The sequence below is a fragment of the Temnothorax longispinosus genome, chromosome 6 (assembly GCF_030848805.1).
Source record: "Temnothorax longispinosus isolate EJ_2023e chromosome 6, Tlon_JGU_v1, whole genome shotgun sequence".
NCBI lineage: Eukaryota > Metazoa > Arthropoda > Insecta > Hymenoptera > Formicidae > Temnothorax > Temnothorax longispinosus.
The window spans coordinates 1114064-1128790 of record NC_092363.1 but is presented as its reverse complement, the minus strand read 5'-3'; the positions used below and the strand labels follow the sequence as shown (position 1 = coordinate 1128790).

Below are 14727 nucleotides of genomic sequence, written 5' to 3'. Positions count from 1 at the left end.
CCTCTTACGCTTTCCTTTCACGTCCGAAAGAGCAGCGATTTATCGTTCCTTATTTTCACATCAACCAGACAAAGCGAACAACGCACACATACAACGTTGAACCTCATGTTTTCGATTCGCCTCTTAAAGAAGAGATTTCAAAAGCTACTTTATACAATCAGACTTCTCAATGGCTAGTTCTTAATGCGTATTTAATTATTAAACTCCCCAACGGCTTCTATTGTTCGACCGTTAATTGCAACAGTGCTTTTATATCTTTTGCACAATGTGTAAGATATTAATGATAACCGATATCAATGTATAAAGAGTGCAAAGAGTCTGAATTATGTATTTTGATTACTTTATTAATTAATATAATTTTTACAGTTATGCGTTATTAATTTTATGTTACAAATCTTCTAGAGACATATTCTCTACATCTACCCAGGTAGCAAGATGACGTGTAAAGACGTCTTAATGACGTTTTATTGACGTTAGAGACGTCATTAAGACGTTATTAATACGTCATTTGACGTCACTCTGCTACCTGAGTACATGTTCTCGATTAAGAGCTGTGAGATTGAAGTATGTCTGAGGTTGCATGTTTGCAATTCCTCACCTCGTATGCCACCGCAATCACATCACTGTACATCTAAAAAGACAAGCGTCTACAAAACCATTGTCGATTCAATCTATGTCAAGCACGTCGTGTATCTTTGCCTTCCTTGAGACGTGTTTGCGGTGGATTGCACTCGAGGGGAAGGTGCTCCAAAATGTGTCTGACATCGCCGATCTGAATTTTCACGAATTTAGATCGACTGGCAATTTGAGATGCCAGTTTCCTCCGTACTCTCTCTCTCTCTCTTTCTTTCGTATCTTTTTTTACCACCAAACCTAGACTTTCAAAATCGATTTAATATCTGACAATAACCAGAGGTGTTAAATAACATTAAATAATCAAACGCGTTTTGCGCTTCATAAAGTTATTTTCGTACTTATCTTCTACGGCAACTGTCAAAAGAAACATATATTTTGCAACGCTACCAATTTTACATGGAAATAATATTTTCGTCGACGTAAAATGTAGAATGTTCACAGCTACGGTGCACAGTAGTCCTGAAATAAAACGAAGGAATTTGAAAGAAGCTTACTCTTCTCTCTTTGGTCTACCCTTGTAAAGCCTTGCAGATATCGAGCGACCGAGACCCGTCGAACATTGTTGAACCAGGATTGCCGCCTCGTCTGCCTGTTAATCGGCGGATGTACCGACAAGACGTGTCGTCAGCGTGTCGGCACGTATGCCTGTATACGGTTCGTCGACGGCATCGTGGGTTCTTCAAGGGTGAGCCACGAAGGGTCGGTCGACGGGAGGGCCTATTGTGCTCACCCGACGCGATCTCCATGGGTCGGAAAGTACACGACCGTAGGAACACATTCAGGAGGTGGAGAATGGTCGGACGACGATGGGGGAGGCGATTCCGAGGGACACGAAAAGAGTATTAAAGAACGTGGGGTCGGCGTCGCTGCAGGAATGCGGCGTAGAGTATGTACGTACATAGAGATGTGATGCGAATTCTCCCGCGAATGCACCCACCGCACCGGTCGTAGACGTCGCCGCGTCGTAGGTGCCATGTGCCATTACGGGCCGACACAACGTCGGATGCACAACTATCGCATAAAAAGAAAGAGAGGGTACGTCGATGCGCAATACACTTCATATCCTCGGTTTTTATTATTTTGCACGTATACGATTGTGGCGGAGAAAACGTAAGCGCAAAACGAGCAGTAGCGTGAAAGATCGACGGAGCTGTCCGAGTTAACTCGTCGTTTCAATTACTGAAAGTTCGCCGTCGCCGGGATTAATAGATGCGCCGAAAGGAAACCGAACAATACGGTTTTCTTCGATCTTCACTACTCGGGTAATGAATTCACTGGCGCGCGCGCGCGCGCGCGCGGTGCGCGCTCTCATTAGACGTAGCCTTTATCATTAGATATCCGTGGCGGATTTCACGATAGCCGTTGCATTCATCACGTGGCTGCTTGCACGGGAGCGCCTTCCACTATGAAACCGAATCCTTGAATCCTCGAACAACGAACAAGCGCGCCCATGGTTCTTCCGTCATTGATTTACGTCAACGAACGCTTCGTCGAAACCCGAATAAACGTGAATAAAAAAAAAGAAGTTTATGCTTGCCGCGTATTAGATCTCGGAAATACATGGATTCTTTCGCGATTCACGAATACGATGTAACGGCTGTAACGCCATTGTTTATTTATCGTGCTGAATTTTAGCTCACCATGGTAACCACATTACACCCCGGGCCCCCGGGTTTCATCTAGACTAGTGGTTACGGATTAATGTAACTTCATCGCTCCTCTGTTCACCGCCAGAATTACCGTGCTCGCGTTTGAAATACGGGAAATCGTATTTTACATATGTATTTCACGTACTTGCAGCTCCATCCGAGAGTACGTCGTCGGTATTACAACTGATAATATCCGTCGCGTAGTGCGTATTTCCACGATCCATGCTCTGCCGTGCGTTTAATAATCCCGTGGAAGACACGGTTCATATGAAGGACTTTATAACATTCGACGAATAAGGAAAAGAGATGGAAACGAACTACGAGACGACGATGGTGCCTACGTTGTACGTACACTCCGGAATTACTGGGCTAACGCGGTGCACCGCATTGCATTCCCATTTACACTCTCATTCTCCTATTCATAACTGCCGTATGATAATAGTGGGACGCCCAACGGTATACACCGTGTATATCGAGGATAAATGCGTGTTCTTTGGTATCGTGCGCAGATAGTGCTTTTCTACGTGGCTTGTGCGACAGATGCATCTCGCTTTTAGCGGTTTAAACTTACGCCACTAATAGAAGTTGAACGTTTCGTACGACTTGATATGACAACAGTGACATAAATACAAAATACCATATTCCTGTTATCGCATAATATCGCGTTACACACATATCGACTTTCTCTGTAAGCTGATACATAATATTTTAATATCACGTTGTGTGTTATGTTAATACACTCATTGTGTATTGTGTTACTCCGCTATTCGATCGCAGCATGAACTGTTTATTAATTTTATTATCCTCATCCCCGAGGGGAAATACCGCGAATTTTCTCGTTCTGAAGACCCATGAACTGTAAACCGCGGAAAATCCCCGTCGAACTAGCGTCACGTGTGCGTGGTCACGTGTAGATTAACGCATATAGACGTTTCGCTCCGCATCGGCAACATCGAGCCCATGCGTCACCGCAAAGCAGGTGCAACGCATGCACGTCAATCAGATTTTCCGACGATCCGTGGGCACACGTGGTGAACCGCGTTTAGTTTGCCATTAGCATGTTTAAGATCTGCTAACGCGTTTCGTCGCTATCGATTTACTTGTATAACGATATCTTGCAGACGTGATCTAGGCTCGCTTTCGCCGACGCATTTGCGCCCGATGTCATTCCCGTCTGCACCTCTACTCCGTCAGATGGGGAAATACGATATCGGAGCGTAGAGAGCAGAGGCGTCTGTAGCGTGCTTTTCGCGGGGCGTACTTTACGGCTCGAAAATTAGCGGCGCCGAGGTGGCGTCATTATAATATCCGTGTCTGCAAACAAGACACGGAACGAAACCCCCCGAGTTTTCTATATCCGTCATAGACGAATATGCGCGGCAATTTTCTCAAGTGGACGTTATTACGGCGGAAAGAACAAGGGACGTACGAAATGGCTTGAGGGTGATTACCAAAGATTGCGGCGTGTACGCCGGGTATATCGTGAATATATACTGGGTCACGAGTCCCGATCTGTCGTGAGATTATGTCGCTGCACTGTAAGATCCGCCCGTTGTTGTATACGGTTCCTTACTGCAAGCGTCCGTACTGCACGCTTGCCGTATTCCGACGTGAGCGATAGGCCGCTAACGATGTTTGGTCAAACATGGACCGCGACGGATTTAACCGAAGGTAACATAATTGACCGTATCTATCGAATCACATTACATGCGTTTCATTATGTCCGATCATGCTTGTAACCGGTGATTTCACCTGGACGCGAGTTTTACTATTCCTGCTGACTATAGTTGCTTTTCTTAAATTGTAAAAAAAAAACTGTAATTATATAAATAGAGAATTAATTAAAAATACTTAAAAAATTGAAGGATCTTATATTTCGTTAAAATACAGTAAGATATAATCTTTCAATACCTATGATATAAAATCCCTTTGTATCATATTCTTTATATTGTATTCTTTTTAATTCCTTTTTTATATCTACTTTTATATGTAACTGGTGCAATTTAATATGCTATACAAATATATCAGATCTCTTTATCGATAAAACGTGATTATTGAATAGGACGAATAATTCCGCAACGAAATATTACCTAGCTATGTTATTTCCGTTTCTGTTCTGAGATATAAAATTGTAACGTTTTTAATGGGGAGAGAATAAAAGCTGTGGCAGATTTAACGAAATTGTTATGATAAATGGCGACGCGGCCAGCGGCCAGAGAGTGCGCCAGCGCTGTCGATCAAAATTAATAAAAAATTACCGTTGTGCTCTCGTTACATATTTCCCGAAAGATATTCGGTATTGATCAATCGCTTTTGTATCCGATGTGATACTATGATTCACATCAACATATAAATGATTTATAGCATGAAATAATGTTTATATTTGCATAAAACTATTAATCGATGTACATACAGAAAACAATTATTTCGGTTATTATCAATCTTGGACAATGTTAAATAAGTTTCAACGCTATAGATATTGGCTATTTCCGGCTTATGAAAAGCAATATTAAATATTTATTAAAAATACGATAATTGATATATGTATATAGATATAGAACTCACTTTAAATAATCTATAATTTGCGACTGAATTTGAAATAGGATTCTAATAATTTTATCTCCAGTTTAATATGGAGAACAATTTCAAAATTATTCAAATATGGATGTCAAAATGTAAAAAAAAATGGATATCAGAATTCTTTATATCATGGATACCAAAATAATGAAATTTTAAATTAAATTTTGTCCCAATTTATGTCACACGAATCATGTGTCCAACAATAAGTTATGAATGTGCTTAACGACAGCGTAACAATAAGCGTTCCTTTCTTGCTCGCTTTTTTGCCTCTAACATGCATATTTAAATGCGCAGCTAAAATAGGTGATCAATTTTATACCATTTATAAAGATTTTGAAATAGATATCGCGTTCGGAACTGATAACTGGTTCTAAGTAATGATGGTTCGGTGAGGGAAAATGTGGGTGCGTGTTCAGAAAGCAAACAGCGCCGAAAAAGGGAGCAGCGCGAGAAAAATGAGAGCGAACGAGTTTACAGAAAGGAAGATAAAATTGGAGAGCGAGCCGTGATCGGGATTAATAAGGAGATCGATGGAAGTACGTCGAATATCTCGCGCGTACTTTTTTTCAGAGAAGCTTTCGCGAGACATCGTAAATGTACCACTGCCGGGACACTTAAGACTTTAAGACCTATGTCTGGACACCTTTATCACTTTTTAAGAATTAAAATCAAAGATAAAAATATAATACAAGAAAAATATTTTTAACTTTGATTCTTTGATTTCAATTCGCATTATAACTTCTTTAAGGACTAAAATAATGAAAATGTCCGGACATAGGTACGTGTTCAGGCATTAGTACATTTATCTTATGCTTTAAAATTCTTGATTGCATTATTGAGCTCATATGTTTAAGGCTCTCATTAACTATTTTCTCCAATTTTTAAGTTTGCTATTATGTCATTGGTTTGTCGAATATTTCACGCATGAGAGACGCAAAATACTCTTATCATATTATTCACATGCTATCGAGCATACTGCTTCGTATCCGTTCATAAATTGCGAACACTAATTATCGGATATGTAATGGATATCAGAAAGCGTCTAGACCAGAATCGACGGACTGTAAAAATTAGAACGCTGACTGAGGTTTGTAAAACGATATTTTATTACGATATATATATTTTATTACGGTGGAGATACGTGTAATAAATAAGCCTGTGAATTTCACGATTTTATTCGCAATCGTACACGCGATATCGACTGTCGGATTCGTGTGATACATTATCAATTGTAATCCTTTGCTTAATACATATGACGCGCTCGCGCACATACGCGCGCGCGTGCACACTGAAATAAACGCACGAACCTGTGGCAATGTTTTTCGTCGGCTAACCAGCTCGAGAATTCACAGATCCATCTCAATTAGTTGGCGTTATTACAGTTCAACAAGCTTCGCCTCGCATTACCAGCTATGCCCAGCGACCGGAAATGACGGTAAGGCCAAGTTAGTTTCCGCGGGCGTTGGATGGAGGAACGGGAGTGTGCGTTTGACTACACACGGCCGGCAAGATAGCGCCGAAATTTCGGGTGCCGTTAAATAGATTGAGCTGCCGCGCGGCTCACGTTACCGGGGCCCGACAATAATAACTTGGACGCGGTTGTGTGGGTGGCTAAATATCCGCCGGCCGGAAGGTGCGGCGCGGCTTAATATAAGCCGACTAGCGATACCCAGTCCATTAATTATAATCAGAAAAAGATACACCGTGTAATTTCCGGACCTCTAACGCGCCTCGTCCCTGTATCGCTGGCTTTCGGTCGATGCGCTATATTTGGATGTTGCCGCGGTTACACCTACTTCATCTCGTATCTACGATAGACACCTGTATAATGCATTATCGTAATTCGGCAGGTCTCGCTATACGGGATTGCCGACACGTTAAATCTCGCGAAAAAATCGTGTACTTTCCTGTTTGTCGTTCGATTTTATGACATAAAATATAAAACTTTCCCGATAAAATGTCACCCCGGGAAAAGAAAAAAAGATTTTCAGCGATATATTACCTCACGCGAGTTATCTCGCTTTGGGCGTCGATTCTGTCGCACAACTGTTGAAAAGTTCGTTTAAAAGACTTTACGTGTCGGAACTATAGGCGTTACGATAGTCGCAGCCATCTAGATCAATTTCCGAATTATTTGACGCGAGAGAAAATCGGAGGATATCGGACATGTAGGCGTTAATGTGCACGTGCGCAACATACCGGCCGCACTCGGTGACCGGCTTTTTCGCACAGTCGTTGCTTTTATCCGTTCGCAGTTGAAGCGTGTCGGCCAACACCGAAAATTTGAACTACGCCGCCGAAACAACGCGTTGCTGTTACATCGCGCATGTGAAATGTGTCGGCAGTAATTGCCGTGGCAATTACGCCGCGTCACTCCGCCGCCGACCACTGTCTATGTAATGCGGCTTTAAATGCGCCTTCCCGCATGGAGCACGTATCCTATGCGCACGATATTGTGCAGCGAAAGCCGTACGGAAAGCCGCCTCGCGCCAAGACCACGGAACGAATTCAAATTGTCATGATAATCGAGCAATTAAATTTTTTTTTCTTTTTCGCCCGGCTCTTTAACACTTAAATATTTCATGTGTATCATGTTTTTTTCCGCACGGTGAATACAAAAGTCGGCTATCACAACGGAAGGACGTTATTTTAGGTAAAATCTCTCACAGAAGATATTCACAGAAATAGCTTCGCCATATAATATTTTATTCAATTATAAATTTTAATACAAATTAAAAAGTTCTATTTATACGTTAATATTTGTCAAGGAATCAATGTTCGGATAATCGAGCGCTAGATAATCCGGATATTCCACTGTACACCTATCGACACACGAGGCTGCCTCTCCTTCCGTTTCTTCTCAAACAAACGAGACAAATAAACTTGAAGCGGACAAACATCCGGAAATGGCTGTATTTGAAGTTCCACTAATTGCGAATGGTCTCGCTGCCGAAACTGGCGCGCGGGAAAGGCAATCCGCCGCCCCTACAACGACAAACGTAACCCCTGTGTATCGCGTCGGTAAATACATAGACGCAACGCAGAGAAAGTCCCGCAGAGTTCAGAAGCCCGAAGTAGCTAACGCGCGCGTGTTGTAGGTACAAAGCTAATGAATTTTTGCGATGAGGTCCATGATGAAGCCAATACTCTGCGCCAGTGCTCTCACGCGCGTGCATCGTGTCGGGGAAATTTGCTAAAACTAATCACGAAACTAACGTGAAAGTGCTAGTGGTATGAATAATGCCTCCGGTTTTCCGTTCTCTAATCGCATGTCTCGCGATCGGCAGCGCAACGTGTCCAAAGCAGACAGAAAATTAAGCCCTCTCCCGAAGAAAAGGTATTCCTCCGTCGCGAAAAATATGTCGAGATTGAAATTCGATTTGATTTCGCTGACGTTACAACGCTCCTTTCTGAGCTTAAAATAATTTATGCAACACGTGCATGGAAAGTGCCCCATTACGCACGCTACGCGTGCGTGATAGACCACTTTCCAGGCACTTGCAACATAAAATAGGGAGTGTAAGCCGTGTGTAAAGATGAAAATTCCCGGGTGCGGAGTTTACGCACGAGCCTTAAGGCTCGTGCGTAAACTCCGCACCCGGGAATTTTCATCTTACCTCACTTGTTACACAAATAACTATTATATGGGTTACGCTAAAAATGTAACCAAGTACAATAACGGAGGGGGGGAGGGCTGGCGCGCGTGCGTAGAAATATCGAAACTGGCTTGGCTATAATATAATATATTTGATGTAATCCTGCGGCGAGCTATTGATTTATATCACTTGCCACCGGCGCAACCTGTATTTCAAAATAGGACGGCAACGTTATATGTACTGCGTGAAACAGTGCACTTTAGAACCGCGAAAGAACGATGCGGGAATTACGACCGCGTCCGCTAATTAATCACGCTTGGCAGTAATTCCGTGCAGCTCGTGCATCGCGCGCTCATTTCAGGGTATGGCGGGTTTGTTTATAGCGCCGGCTAACCGTAACATTAAAATGTCCGATGCCCGAACGTATCCGAATGGCGGTATATCATCGACACGCTGCTAATACTCGCGGCTACGATTCCATTCCTATATATAATTATACGAATTTTATTATCCGATAGACGTTTCACTCGATACACATTGCAACGAAACACGGTCGCTTTAACTCGGCGCGGCCAAAACCGCCACTCGAAACGTGACCGTTTTGTTTTAACAGTCAAATTAATCTTTCGGATAAACAGATTTGCTTTCTGTAAACAGGGTGTTGCCCCCATCCGATATCGAATCTTCTATCTATACGCTATTTTTTGCTATTTTTATTGTTTTCCATGCATAGCTGCATATTTATTACGTAAAATTTGCATCGCAACATTCCTCGCTTGCACACGATATTTTTTTAACTAACGTTTTATTGTGCACACGCCCGTAACACTCGAATGTGAGCACTTTCCATAAAACGGACCGGCAATTGCTAATCTTGGAAATTGCGCAGAAGGATGCACCTAGTTTAGATAAGTACATACGCACGATCGGCACATTCGTAACAAACGGTCTAATAAAGCCGGCAGTAAAATGTCTGCTTCCCCGGGAATATTACCTTTTCATATGCATAAAAGAGATACTGCACTGGATAATTATCGTTTGCACTCTAATTTTACAGCTCGTGAATTTAGCACAATGCAAAAAATGTAAAATATAATCGCAAAACTGTCAACACGAGCTCACATCACTTCCAACTCTTAACCTAGTTTTAATATTATTTTTGTATTAAAGCTTTGCACAGCTCTTAGTATTCAAATAATGTAAACTCCACGAGACGAGGAAAAGAGAAGATCAACTAAACTTTCACAGCGACCATCAATTTAAATGTTATTGCTACGAGAAAGGCATTAATAAAATCGAATTGTGCTGTGCTCGATGTACATATACATACGCGAATAGAATTCATGAGTTATTATTACGAGCTTTGAACGAGGGGGGCATTTGTAATAATTTGTTCGCTTCGCGAGCGACATTCTGTCGCTCTGATTGTGAAATATTAGTAGTACGTTCCACTGCAATAATATTAGATATTGCGTATTGTAATATCATACTATTATGATTTGCTTCGTTAATACATATCCACGCTTGATACCATTCTGCTATTATCAACTTGTGTAAGTCAACATGCCTCAGTGATCGAATTGGTTTAGGTTTAGGTGCCCGTACGTAATGTAGGGAGGTTCGAAACCTGGCTGGGGTATTTTTTGCATACATATCCTATATATATCCCGTACTTTCCATATCTCTAATATTCTAGCGATTTGCGTTAGTGTGATTAAATTGATAATCTAATTATGCGATGTTCTAGCTTTAATTGAGACTGCATTTCAAGTCCAAAAGTAACAGTAAGTAGTTTGTTAGAGCGATGAATTATACATAAAATTCACGCAAATAACACTATTAAGCTACTAAGATCCAGTCCTGACCACAAATGGCGTTCTCTCTAAAGTATAATATTCATCCGTTCTTATTTCAAGACCGTTTTAAATGTCTTAAGACGCTAATACGGCTCTGTGATTTATACCGTCTTAAGATTGTACTTAAGACGGTCTTAAATATAAGGACGAACTATGAATAACGGTATAAATTGATTGTAAGTCAACTTGCAATACGTGAATGGACTTGCCGAGGAAACTTCACCAAGCCCGAAACGAAGGCGAAATATCATAAAGATAGTATCATCACACAAGGAAAGATCGAATGCATTCGAATATATTAATTAGCACAGGATCGCTAACTATCACAAAAATAAGCATTTTTTAATCTCATCATTAATCTCGTCCATCAAAAGCCGTCTATAGTAACTATTACCGTATAATCGTTCATTAAGCGAAAACAGATTCGTTCTTGTGTAAACCGCCGTTTTAAGGATTAACGGACGCCGCAACCGTTCATCAACCTCGCGCGCATAAACGGGCGCTTCATCAACGTTTTTACGAGCCAATATATTTGATTTGCCCGATTCCGTCTGTGTCGTTTCGCTTTGTCCGCATGTATATCTAGCATCGTACGGGGTCATGATTCTCCGCCGTACCGGAAACGCGCGACCCTCATTTAGTGCTCGCACGTACAGTCGTCACTCTCCTTTCTCGGCCCGTTTTGCCGCCGTCGACGTTCGCGTCTAATGGCTCGTGTGCGAATCTTCCGTCGATGAGTGTAACATGTTGAGCACACCCAGCGCACACTGCAATTGCGCCCGACTGCGTCGCCCAATGTTCTGCAGTTTGCGCAAAGTTTGGAATTTTGCGAGGAGATGCGAATACCAACGTGCATATGAATTCCCCAAACTCCGTTCCTTTCTTCGGCAAGAGCGTGTTAATCGCAGTTTCCTTTGCGAACCGAAACCACCACTTCCTCGGATCGAACAAGTGATAACCGCGAGGCTTATCGGAACCTTCGAACGGTAGATCGCGTATTCCTTGTTTTGAAATTTTAAACAGATTCTATCGGAGCCATTCTCGATATTGGTGGCATAATAATATTTAAGCGAATTTAAATGATCGCGTTTTTAATTCACATAATCGAACTCGTGATTAAATCGCGCGCTTAATGGACTCTTGTATTATATAGGACCTCCATCCGTATAATCGCCCGAAAAATCCTATAATACAGCACGGGAAAAAGGGAGGTACATATTAACATCAGGATTCGCATTAAATAACAACAGTTAGCCTCGTAATAACCATCGTGTTATACATGTTTGCGAGCTTTTTCCCCATTTTGTATTCATTCTTCATGTACGCCGCACATCCGTTTTAATTCGGTCGACGTCAACGGCGCGGCGGTAAGCACGGGCGCTTCTCCACTGGAGATGTTCATTTCTCGAGCGGTTAAATCTGCTTTCAGAACGCGACGCGATAATCTCAATTTTGTCCTCCTATTCAGATCGCATTTCTAAAGGGAAACGAGAAAATCTGTGATGCTCAAAACTAAAAGCCACCACCAAGTCTTGCAGTCGCGCTTTGGCTCTATAAAAGGTCTTATTTTCCAGCGGCACAAAGTAATGACATGTTAAACCCTCCCGTGGTTTTTTTTAACCATTCTTTTGAGCAGGAAGCTTGACCGCAAGTGAGTTTCCCCGCCGGCATCAAAAGAGACAAATTATGTCGCTTGCAAAACAGCCATTTACTTGTAACTTCTTATCTAAAAATATCTTACGAGCACAATATCCATTTTTTTTTATTTACTTCATTATTTTAACCTAGATGACAATATTACGGTTATCGTTCCACGAGCATAAACTGGAAAAAAAGAGAGGTGGTGGAAGATGTTTTACGAATATACGGACAGTTTCGAGTGATTTTTAAAAAGGTTAATTATATACGATTCCTAATTACGGTCGTAACTGTGCGCTATATTCGCCTACCTTTTGCTTTGTCATTTCGCTAGTTCATCATTTAATGCAAATTGAAATGTACCAGCGCGATAGGTGTGCAATAACATTTCGGTTTAGTCCGACAGCAGACAGCTGCTAACATGTGGATCGATTCCCCACGGTAGTAGCCCGTTTCCCGGTGACGCCTCGGAGTCTGGAACGACATGCGTCTTCACGTGTGTTTATTTAGTCAACGAGTACGCGTGTACTCGCGCGCCCACGCGTGGAAAGTCGCACGTGTTTCGTGCTCGCGCGTTGGCGAGTCTGCCAGCCGCGTTCTGTAAATACAATCCTTCAATGAAATAACATCACGCGCGTTTCTTTCCGCAGCACAGCCGTTTTCTTTTCCTCTACATTTTTCAGTTATTTAACCGGGAACGATACATAAATACGCAATGCGTTATTACGCGTACATCAACATTAAATTAATAATCATTAAATGTTTGCAGACGTTTAACCGAGCTCGCGATAGTCGGTTACCTCTGATTTCCTACCCTCATCGTTTCAGGCGGAGGAATCTGGTCGGTGAAGTCTCAGAATACCTCGGGGCAGAAGATAATTTTCATTAAATTTACACGGCAGAGAGCTCGCGAGAGAGAGAGAGAGAGAGAGAGAGAGAGAGAGAGAGAGAGAGAGAGAGAGAGAGAGTCCACTTTGTACGAGTTTTAACAAAATAAAAAAAAAATTACCGCTTCGTTAGGTTTCTACGGTAACAGATTCATTTTAATATCGATTTTTTATTTATTAAGAGAGAAATCTGATTTATAATTAGTAGAGACTCATTAATAATATTGCAAATATTTTCTAATATTATAGCGTTACATCCGTTTTAATCTTTGCGTGAGTGGAAGGAAACGTGTTCGTAATCTGACCGAAGAAAATCTTCGTAAAAGTCGAAGCTGATATTTAACATCAAGCGAGGAGTTTTTCTATGTACAAAAAGTCAAATGGAAAACCGTTGGAAATGCGTAGAAAGGAAAATAATTCGCATTTATATCCCTCCTTCATGTCCACATTGGCCTCAAACTGAATTATTATAATTTATCTACAGAACAACTAATTATTTCTTATTTGACTGATTTTATTTATTTATTTTATTCGTAATTTTTGTTCCGCGCTCTGTCCTTTGACAATGCGCAATAACCCGAACTTTTCTCGAGTGGTCTCTCGTTTGTAGTCATGATATTGTCCTTAACATTCGCCCGTCGTTATTGAAGTGAGATCAACGCTAGCCGCAACTCCGCGGAAACGACCGCAGCCGCGGTATTCGCCCCAATTTCGTATCTGAAATGGCCAATGGTCGCTCTGTGCGCAGATAACGCGACACGAATCATGCGATTCGTATTCAGCCGCGTTCGCGCGATACCTCTTACACCCATCGGCAGCAGACAGCGGGGCGGCTTTCAAAGAGAGTCGGGGTATGCAACGGGGAGGTCGCGGCCGGTCACCGTAATTTCGCGAGAACCCGTGTGGCATAATAAAGGTAATCCGCAAGCCCCGATACCGGTGCGAGGAAGCAGTCGATGCTCCGCGTTACTCCGTTACTCCTCTGTACATGCATTGGCACGGGGGGGAAAGGAAGGCAGCGGGATGGTTAGATCAACGACCCGCTCTTCGTAACCCGGGTCACTACGATACAAAGCGCGGTCTACCCTCTCTCTCTCGTACACGCAAGGCAATTCTTCGTCTCGCGAACTATACTTGATGCTTCTTCCTTTACCTTACCGTACTTACCTATATATAAGAGCTTTAAATAGCTTATAATTGGCTTTACAAAAAGCTTTCATTACGGATCACTGTGGTCAGTAGAGATTTTTTTTATGCTCTATTAGCGACATATTTTAATTTATTATATAAATGTAATTTGCGATGATTATAATAGCGTACTAACGTAATTTTGTGTATTAAAAATAAAAGAGAAGTTTCCCTATTATTTTATTCGATTATTCACGCGATATTCGAATGGTTAAGAAATAGTTAAGAAAACATTGCGCTGCTGAGAATAAGTATGATGACACGCTCTGATTTAGCCATGTACATTGAATACCTATTTTGGAAGGAAACCTATTTCGGATGCTGCAATAAATAGCAAACTATTCACACAGGATTCGGATCGTTCAGAAATCGTTAACAAAATATTGCACTACTGAAAATAAGTATAATGACATGCGCTGATTTAGTCAGGAATATTGAATATTTTGGAAGAAAACTCTTTTAGATGTTGTGCTGCAACCTCTAAATAACAAACTGATAATATTATAAATTTATAAAACATGTCACATGTCGCATAAAACAAATAGCTAACTGAAAATGTCCAGCGATCTTGATGTCTATGATTTATGTATAGACACTATAATAATCATCGCGTGAATCTATTTAGCCGCTGTTGACGTATCAGATATCTAAGGGATCTAATGTTGCAACCGCGGTCTTACACACTGCAACAGTGGAT

At 41.7% G+C, this 14727-nt stretch overlaps 1 protein-coding gene across 3 annotated transcripts in view; it reads left to right on the top strand.

The window, feature by feature from the left end:
• Kek5 (kekkon 5) overlaps positions 1 to 14727 on the top strand; it is a 213863-nt gene that overhangs the window by 168467 nt on the left and 30669 nt on the right. The gene's annotated exons all lie outside the window — the stretch shown is intronic.